Source organism: Microtus ochrogaster, linkage group LG1 (genome assembly GCF_000317375.1).
Source record: "Microtus ochrogaster isolate Prairie Vole_2 linkage group LG1, MicOch1.0, whole genome shotgun sequence".
NCBI classification, from domain to species: Eukaryota; Metazoa; Chordata; class Mammalia; order Rodentia; family Cricetidae; genus Microtus; species Microtus ochrogaster.
Genome location: NC_022027.1, coordinates 29,872,485 through 29,882,378, shown reverse-complemented (window position 1 = coordinate 29,882,378; position 9,894 = coordinate 29,872,485). Strand labels below are relative to the sequence as shown.

General features: G+C 45.2%; 1 long non-coding RNA gene and 1 other non-coding gene across 2 annotated transcripts; both read right to left on the bottom strand.

The window, feature by feature from the left end:
• Positions 1-1,267: 1,267 nt before the first annotated feature.
• Positions 1,268-2,340, bottom strand: LOC113457508. The gene is made up of 3 exons (XR_003378067.1): positions 2,291-2,340; positions 1,998-2,062; positions 1,268-1,571 (listed from the first exon to the last, which is right to left on the bottom strand). It is a non-coding gene; the product is annotated as an uncharacterized LOC113457508 (long non-coding RNA).
• On the bottom strand, positions 1,769-1,890 carry LOC113457544. Its single transcript, XR_003378099.1, has one exon. It is a non-coding gene; the product is annotated as a small nucleolar RNA SNORA26 (small nucleolar RNA).
• Positions 2,341-9,894: the final 7,554 nt, after the last annotated feature.

The following is a 9,894-nucleotide window of genomic DNA, read 5'->3' as shown; positions in this document are numbered from 1 at the left end:
CCCAGTCCTCTGCCAGTGAGCCAGTGGGCCTGCTTTGCTCCAGTGAGCCAACTCTCTAGCCTGCTTCGCTACACTTTCAGAAAAGGCTGTCAGAGCTTTACAGGGATTCCAATTTAAACTGCTGTTAAAGACAAACAAACCAAGTGGTGGGGCACACACCTTTAATCCCACCATTTGGGGAGGTAGAGGCAGGCGGGTCTCTAAATTCAAGGCCAGCCTGGTCTACAGAGCTCCAAGTCTGAGATACAGAGGTCTTTAAATTAAAAAAAAAAAAAAAAACCTGGCTGCCATAACCCAACCCCTACCCTGAACCCTACAGCCTAAGGCCTGAGCTGCTCCTCCATGCCCAGACACTTTGCTTGCCCACCCTTCAGCCTCTAGTTCCCTTCCCCCCATCTCAGTCTGCTTAAGTCCACTCTAGACGCAAGTCAGATGCCCCTGCCTCTATCCAGGCTCCATTTTATCCACAATAAATGTTCCCTTCCCCCAGGAGCAGTTGTGCTCTTGTTCCTTTTTGGTTTTTCAAGACAGGGTTTCTTAGTGGTTTTGAAACCCGTCCTTGTAGACCAGGCTGGCCTTGAACTCATAAGAACTGCCGCCTGGCTTCCTTTTCAGTTTTCGCATTCAATATAGAAATTACGTTTGGAAAGGCCAAAACAGCTAAAAGTCCCAGACACCAAGCCTGACATCCCAAGTATGAGCCTAAGCAGAACAGACTTCCACATGTTCCAGTGTTAAGGACAGACGATTATTTTAAAAAAAGAAAAGAAAAAGACCATTAGGAATTGGCACAGGAAAAGCTTTTATTTAAGATTCTGGAAAGTGATACACAGCAATTTACGGGTTAATAACATCGGGACTACTGGCACAGACTGGGCTAGCAAAGAACTTGTCCTAGCAGGCAAAGGGACACAAGCACCACCTCCTAGACCAGCAAATCCCAACAATCTAGCCTGACTGTCCTTTACTTCCCCCTTTTGTTTGCAGTTTTTCTTTTTGCTTTGAGACAGGGTTTCTCTGTAGCTTTGGAGCCTGTTCTGGTACTAGCTCTTGTAGACCAGGCTGACCTCAAACTCACAGAAATCCACCTGCCTCTGCCTCCCAAGAGCTGAGAGTAAAGGTGTGCGCCACCAATGTCCCAGCTTTGCTTAAAGCCCTAACATATCATAACCAAGCATGGTGGCATAGGCCTTTAATTCCAGCACTCGGAGGCAGAGGAAGGCTAATGTCTTGAGTTCCAGGGTAGCCAGGCATAGAGAAACCCTGCCTTGAACCTTCCCCACCAGAACAAAAAAAAAAAAAATCAAAAACGTATTTTGGGAAGGCTATCTTCAGCGCAATTAATTATTATAAGGTTATTCTGGGATTCTCTCATATGGCCCTTTCCTGTAAAATGGGGCTTCAGCACCTATCTCATCAATCAAGTGGGTGACACCGTCTGCTACAACGCCGATAATCCTAAGACACTGGCGAGAAGTGTCCCTGCAGGGTAAGACTACTTCACCTTGGAGCATTACCCCCTTCGACTTCCTGGCATTCAGCTCACGAGTTTCTTTCTTGTAGTTTTCCTCCTATAAAAGTGAATAAAAATGTTTCAGAGTAGAAAATACAATATTATATTCTTCTCAGTCGATCTCAAACTTCACTTCTAGCTAAGTAAATGTACTCTTCTGGTCTTCTTTCTCAATCAAAGCGGCCCAGTTCTTTTTAAATTTTTAAGTCACTACTGTTCATAAATTCGCCAGAAGCTATACAATTATTCCGGTTCATCTGTGACTCCAGACAGGATCCAAAGAGGAGGTGTACAGTCTCCTCCATGGGTTTTATGGAGAGTTCCTTTACCCTTCTGTGTTAGCCTCTTAAAGTACGGCGACAACCTTAAAAGGGCACAGGAAAGGGCGATTCGGGAGGACCCATGCAGCTCGCAGCGGGCAGCGAACACGAGGTCGCCGAGGCCACGTGGCCTGGGCCTTTCTTCCACCAACGCCGGGACGTACCTGCGCTCGGGTCCGAAGCTGCCGCACGACTGAAAGCGCTGGGGACCTGGCTGCGGAGGATCAGCCTGCGGAGAAAAAAAAAGGCGGCGGTGAGGGCGCCATGGCGGGAGAGCGCAGGGGACATTGTGTCTCGTGCGGCCCCGGGCTGGGCACGGCCGCCCGCCCCCCCAGGCCGCCGAGAACTACTCTACCCCTTCCTTCTGGCCGCCGGGAGCAGCTGAGCTCAGGGCGGGCAAAGCTCGAGGGGACACGTGACGATGCTCCCGCAGGACACCCTCCCGGAGGACACTCACCTCCGAGCCGGGGACCGAAAGACCGGCGCGGTGCACTCTGCGAGGGTACTAGCGCCAGGAAACGGGGCGGGGCTTGCCAGAGAGTCGTAGCCAATCAGAGGGCCGTTCGGAGGGGGCAGGACAGGAAGAAGCGGGCAGCCAATCCTCAGAAAGAATGTGGGTGGGGCTAGTAGGACTGTCAATCACGCGTCCGTTCGGACCCGGTGGGCGGGCGGGTCTGTCGGCTGCCACCGGCGGGTCCTTCTCCCTGGACGGTATTGCTGGCGACCGGGTGCTTAAGCAAAGTCCTCCTCGCAGAGGTATAACGGTCTCAGGAGCGGTCCCGAGATCTCCGAGGCTGCTCCAGGTCAAAAACATTCCTTTCCTAAAGCTGTGCCGGTGCTCGAAGTGTTTCGACTTTGTTCCGGTCTCGTTCAGCTGTTCCTAACCTTGGGAGGACCAGCCTTTTCCCGCATTCATTTTCTGTGTTCGCAGAGAAGTAGGACAGGGGGAGAGGTGAGGTGGGCCACCATCAGTGTACTCAAGGTGACAGACTTGAACTTGGCAAACAGTAGATGAACGGTGTAATAGGAGTATTGCGAAAATGATAACTAATTTCCCACATGCTTTCCAATCTAGTGGCAAGTTAAATCCTCAGAATCATTTTAATCACCCTCAAGATGTAGATGAGCGACTTACTTGGGCCAGAGAGCAGCCTAGCAAGGGTGATTCTGGGATTTGAACCCAGATCATCCGAATGCAGACTGAGTGGGGGCAGGAAAAGGGAAATCAACAGCCGCTATTTCACTGGAGATAGGCATTCTATAGAGATGAATATATATAGGCCCAAAGGACAGCTTGCTCTTGACCCAGAGGTAGAAAAGAAAAGTGTTTGCCCACTTGAGGGCCCCAAAGTGTAAATGGAACTGAAAAAGATACAGAGGCAGCGTGGCTTGCAGGGAGAGTGCTTGTGGTAACAGCATTCAGAGGGCCCCCTAGTTTATATTATATCGAGAAAAATCAAAAGCCGTACCAGTGTTTCTGCAGAGGAGACTTTTAAGATCTGGTGTTGGGCTTGGTTAAGGTTTGACTAAGGTGATTTGCCTAGAAGAGGAAAGTAAACAGATTTTAGGAATAAATACTAGCAGCCAGACACTACCATGTTGAAATGGCAGACCACCCGCCCAGCTACAAACGAAGGCTCGTGGAACTGATAAAGAAATCTTAGGACACTAATTCAGTCGTTCTGTGGCAACCTGGAAGGGTAGGTATGTGATTCTGCCTAGCTGTAGCCTGACCTCAGTGCTCTGTGCACATTTCATCGGCTAAGCTATGCTTGCAAGTGTGCTAAAGGCGCTTCCGATTTATGGTGTTTTCAGTACTAGGTGGATCTATAATTGTCCAAAGAGACAATAAGAGCAGACTCAGATTTGACTATCGTTTCAGACTGAGATAGAAAAGATGAAGGGAGGGGTTGGAGAGGTGGTTCAACGTTTTAGAGCACTGACTCTTCTTCCAGAAGACCCAGGTCCTGATCCCAGCATGTACATGGGGGTTCACAACCATCTAAAACTCTAGTTCCAGGGGATCCCAATACATTCCTCTGGCCTGTGAAGACACCAGGCACAAAGTGGTACAGACATACACCCATACACATTAAAAAAAATTGAATAAAATTTTAAAAGAGAAAAGATGGGCAATAAGCTGTTTAGTGTGTGTGTGTGTGTATCAGAACTTTAAGACAAATCAATCTAAAAGGATTATGAAGTAAAATTATGTTCTAAAAGCAATGTATCACCATAGAAAACTCCAACAACAAAAATATTTAACACAAAATACAAGGGCGTGTTTTATCTTGCTCAGATCAGCTAGGTATTTAACTAGCAATGGATTCCATCTTTGCAGAATTTCAAGTAGTGTTTGAGCAGAGATTGAATGTTCTTTCTCTTTAAGTAACTAAGAGACTTTGAGCCTTTCCTCTCCTATTTAATTTCTCTGCTTAATGCAGGTGTTGGCTTCCATGTTCTTTGCTCTAGCATTTTTATTCTGAAAAACTCAGAAGCAACAACCCACTTGTGATGGTTTCCTCCCATCCCTTTACCACTGTGATATTCAACTGCACAACAAGAATTTCTGGAATCAAGACAAACGAAGGCTGTCTTAGTTACTTTCCTGTTGCTGAGACCAAACAACACAACCAAGGGAATTTCCAAAAGAAAGCATCTAACTGGACTTCCAGTTTCAGAGGGTTAGAGTCCATGACGGTAGAGCAAACACATGGTGGCCTAAACTGACAATGTCTTACATCTTGATTCATAAGCAGAGAGAGCCTACTGGGAATGGCCAGTCTTTAGAAATCCCAAAGCCTGCCCCTAGGGACACACCTTCTTCAATAAGGCCACACCTCCTTATCCTTCCCAAACAGTTCCACCAACTGGGGCCCAAGTATTCAAACACATGAGCCTGGAGGAACACATTTTATTCAAACTATCACAAGGATGGTCAGGAAATGCTGTTTCTGTGATTCCTATAGTTTTGGAAGTTGCTTGCTCTGCACTTCCTGTTTACTCAGGTAATATTATATCCTCAGGTTTCTGCTGGAGTTGAAGACGATTTGTTATAGTTACAGTTTTCCTTGTCACCAAATTCAAAAAAGAAACTTACATAAGATCTGTAAAGTTTATAAGGTTTAGAAACATAAAAGGATGTTTTAAGGCCTAAAAAGATATTTTTAGGATGGTAATACTGAAAGTTTCATGGCCACACGACCCTGTGGGAGGTGGGAGACCATGACAGGTGGGAGACAGACAAATACGCCAAGTGCCATGCAGAGAGAGCTTGATTATAGAGTTTATTTACCAGATATTGGGAAGTTGGGAAGGGTATAAGGGTAAGGGGGTTATGGAGGGAAGAAATAAAGAGATAGAGAGAGAGAGAGAGAGAGAGGGAGAGAGAGAGAGGAGAGAGAGAGGAGAAAAGGGCGAAGAAAGTGGCAATGGTTACCTTTTCAGAAGAAGGACTGACAGAGAGATAGAGGAGAAAGGAGAGAAGGGGGGGAAGGAAGTGGCAATGGTTACTTCTTCAGAAGAAGGATAGAGAGAGAGAGAGAGAGAGAGAGAGAGAGAGAGAGAGAGAATTTCCTTTTTACTTAGACAAAGGGAGAAAGGAGAAATGCAGGATATTTGTACCCTGTGTGAAGCTATATTGTGATTGATTTAATAAAGAGCTGAGTGGCTGGTAGCTTGTGTAGCTCAGGAATGCTTCTTCAGCTCTGAGGTGCAGGGATTATAGCCATGCGTACCTCTCTACACCCAGGCTCTTCTTCTTTTTGTGGTTTTTGGTTTTTGGTGGTCCTGGGCATTAAACTTTAGGCCTAGCCTGCTCATGCTCTATCCCTTCCAAATCCTCTTTTATTACTTTGAAACAGTGTCTCACTAAGTTACCCAGGCAATTTATTTTAAAGAAAATTTCCAGGGTGTGAGATGATTTTAGTTGCAAGTTTTCTATGAAGGATAAAATGTATTTTTATAAATTTTGGGAGAAAGAAAGTTTCCAAACATGCACAAAAGAGAGTGCAAGGAACCACACCTGTGCCCTCTTCTCCTGCTTTACAAACTCGTCCTAGCTGCCTTCTTTTTTCCCCCAAGTATTTTAAAACAAATCTCAAGCTTTGTTTATTTCACCTCTAAATATTTCAGTCTTTATTTTGAAAGAAAAGACACAGTCATGCTTGAGGACAATGCCATTGTAACTGCACAAACAACCCAGGGCTCTAAGTTCACACCCAGATTCCCTATTGTCATACGATGTTACTTTACAGTGTGTTCCTTTCAATAAGGACTCAGACCAGGTCTATTCATTGTGCTTACTTGTGTTTCTTTTAAGCCTCTTTTAGTCTAGAAAAACAATGACCTTCTTTGTAATGACTTTTTAGATAACTTTTTGAGATTGAATGCAAATATTCTAAGGAACCCCTTTAAGTGAGCAAATCAGTATTTTTAATATTCCCTTAGGTTTTATAATCATCACTGTTGTCTACTCCCACATTGTTTGCAGTGTTTTATGGGAAAAACAAGCCCGGTGGGCCTGGAGAGATGGCTCAGCATCTAAGCACACTTGCTTGCTCCTCTTGCCGGGGGAACAGAGTCCGGTTCCTAGCACCCACTTAAGGTGGCTTACACCTGCCTGTAGCTCCAGCTCCAGAGGATCTGAAGTCCTCCCCTGGCACTTTGGACACCCACAAGTTCACACACAGATTCACACGTATCCACATAAAAATAAGCAATAAAATTTTAAAAACCTGAAAACTTCCCTAGTCCTTGGAAAACATTCTCTATGGATTTTTCTTTTATATATTTTTTCATAGAAATGGAGTCACACAGGTGACCTTTTGAAACTAGGCTTCCTTCGTTTATAGCTGTTTTCAAGCTTTCTCTGGTATAGCGGAAACCACACAACAGTTTAGTTTGTGGTTGAGCAGTAATTGCCTTAGAAGGCACAGCATTTTGTTTGGCCATTCCTCAGGTTTAGAAGGCACAGCATTTTGTTTGGCCATTCCTCAGGTTTTGTACGGTCAGTTTGTTGCCCCCCTGCAGTTCTCACTGACCTTGACTTCCCTGTAGGTAGCCACAGCCAGCCTTGACCTCCTGATCTTGTTTCCCCGGATTACAGAAGGGGTGGGCCACCACACTAGGTTTTACCTCTATAGAGACCAGGCCAGTGTCCTGAAGTTTGCTGTTTGTAGGGCTTGACTGATTGTTTATTTCTGGTGTTATTATTTCTGTTTAGCTCATAAACTTGAGGGAAATTTCATGCTCTTGAAGATTTGGTTGTCAGACTTTAGTGCATGAAATAAATCCTTTGGTCTGCTTGCTAGAGGTACAGAATTCTAGACAATATTACCAGAGAGTAATTTAAAAAATAGATTTATTTATTTTTATTTTATGTCTGTGGGCATTTTGTTTGCGTGTATGTCTGTATGCTGTGAGTTTGCCTGGTGGCTAAACAGGTCAGAAGAGGGTATCAGATTACCATATGGGTGTTGCATGAAGCCTTGGGTTTTCTGGAAGAACAGCCAGTGCTCTTAAGTGCTGAGCCATTTCTCCAAACTAGAGAATGATTTTAAATGCTCTCCATGGGAGCCTGGGACTCTGTATGTTTAACACACCAGTTGCTCTGTTCTCAGATACTGAATATAATTTGGACACACGTATGTAAGAAGGTTATATATAAAAAAAATCCTGTGTCCCTAAATCTTGCCTTTAACAATACCTAGCATTATATAAGAAATGCCCTAAAAACAAGTGTCAGAGTCCCTAAACTGCTTAAAACAGAAATTTGCAAATAACTTTTAGAATTACTAACAAGGGCCTAAGGTCCGAGGTGAAGGCGGACATTTGACAGAATGACGGCCATGAGAATTACATGTGGCGCTTATTAGCCTTCTGCCCAGCCCCTTGCCCAGCCCCTGCCCAGCCCCCCTGCCCTGAGCCAAGTTTAGCTTTCTTGGTGATGAAAGCCAGGTGCCTATAATAACTAATTTATTGTACAGGTCTTTATAGTATTGACCTCCAGATTTGCAAATGTACTTTGATTAATTAATAGATTGGAAAATTGGTTTCATGGAGAGAGAGAGAGAGAGAGAGAGAGAGAGAGAGAGAGAGAGAGTGCATTCCACCTTACACTTGTGGAGTCAGAGGGGACAACCTTTGGGAGCTGGTTCTCTTTCCACTTTGGGAACCACCTCAGGTTACCAGGCTTGGTTACAAGAACTTTAACCTGCTGGGCCTTCTCTCCAGCCTAAATGTGGGGAAACGGAAATTATGAATCCGATACCACTTTCTCTAAGTTGACCCAGAACAAATCAAGTTCTGACTGCTGTAAGCCAGCTGTCATTTTAGCCTAGAAGTAGGCCATAACAAAGGACAATCACTACTGTTCTCACAAGCCACTATGGCACCAATGAATTTTACAACAGAAAGGCTTCGAATATGAAGAAATGTTCTCTCATGTTCCTGGAAATGTGTTTATGATCCCTTCATAGAAGAATAGTGCTTTTTAGGGTGTTTTAGTGCCCCTCCTCCAAGCCACATACGGAGTTCCATTTACGCTGATCTCATGAGCCATTAAGAAAATGGTAAGACATGTGGGGTGGTAGTAACACACACCTTTATTCCCAGCACTTGGGAAGCAGAGGTGGGTGGATCTCCGTGGGTTCGAAGCCAGCCTGGTCTACAGAGTGAGTTCCAGGATGACCAGTGCTACACAGAGAAAAAACAAGGTTCAGGGGTTGTCAAATGGCACGAGTGGAACACTGGTAGGTCCCGTGGCAGGCGAGAGACCTTTGCGGTGTCCCATGGCGGGTGGGTCAAAACTGTGGCAGGTGACTGGATATGCCTTGCAGGCAGAGCTTAAGTGAGTGTTGGAGCCCATAAGACTATACATGACTGACAGACCAATAGGCAGATCCATGGGAAGTGTATACGTACATGTCCACATGGGACAACTCATTTTGCAGAGCTGCAGAAGACTTGTCTTTTGGAAAAGTCGCTGTCATATCTGTGGAAACCTTGAGAAGTCATGATTCTTCCTTTCAGAATGGGATTAGTTCCCCAAACACCTCAGCAGTGTGACTTCTGTGGGGCTACAGAATGACCTTGCTCCTTTCCCCACACCAAGAGGCCTTGGAGCGAGGCAAGTACTCTTTGTTCTAGCAGCCAAATTTACATAGAGCCAATCTCACAAAATTACCTACTAACAAACCACATAGAAATTTCTATAGAAGACAGGCACTGAGCAAGAAGGCAGCATGCCCCACCTTTGCTAACAAACAAATCTGGGTGTCCCGGAAACTGGTTATCACCAAAGAGATTAGATAAGGAGAATGGGTGAATCCAAGATTCAGGTATGTTTAATAACTTTATCTAATATCTTGGGACGTCAGATACTTCCCCTTGAATGCTGGCTTTCCTGGGTTGGGCCACCTGTTTCTGGAGTGCTGCTTTGTCAGATCTTACCTGCCCTTTTTGTGATTTTGACATGCGTATGGAAATTTCCAACTACGTCTGTAAAAACTGGAGACCTTGTGGAGATCAGCCCTTACTCCTCCTCCTCCTCTTTTCCTCCTCCGCCATGCTACTTTGTTTTGTCTACTTCTTCCCCTTACTCTCCTTCTTTCTTCTTCTTCCTCTCCTCCATGCCCCCTTCACTTCATTTTCCCCCTTGCACAAAAAATAAAGATGATGCAGATGTGATGTGCTTGAATTAATTTTTTACCCTCAGATCCTCGCCTGCCATAGACATCCAATTCTGAGCCCTGAGGGGTACTGAGGCTGGTACTCAAAGCACCCTATAAATGAGGAGCTTTATTGGGGGAAGGGAGTAGCGAAAGGGAAGGGAAGAGAAGATGGAGAGAGAGAGAGGGAGAGAGAGAAAGAGAGAGAGAGAGAGAGAGAGACAGAGAGAGACAGAGAGAGACAGAGAGAGACAGAGACAGAGAGAGAGACAGAGAGAGAGAGAGACAGAGAGAGAGAGACAGAGAGAGACAGAGAGAGACAGAGAGAGACAGAGAAGGAAGAAGAAGAAGAAGAAGAAGAAGAAGAAGAAGAAGAAGAAGAAGAAGAAGA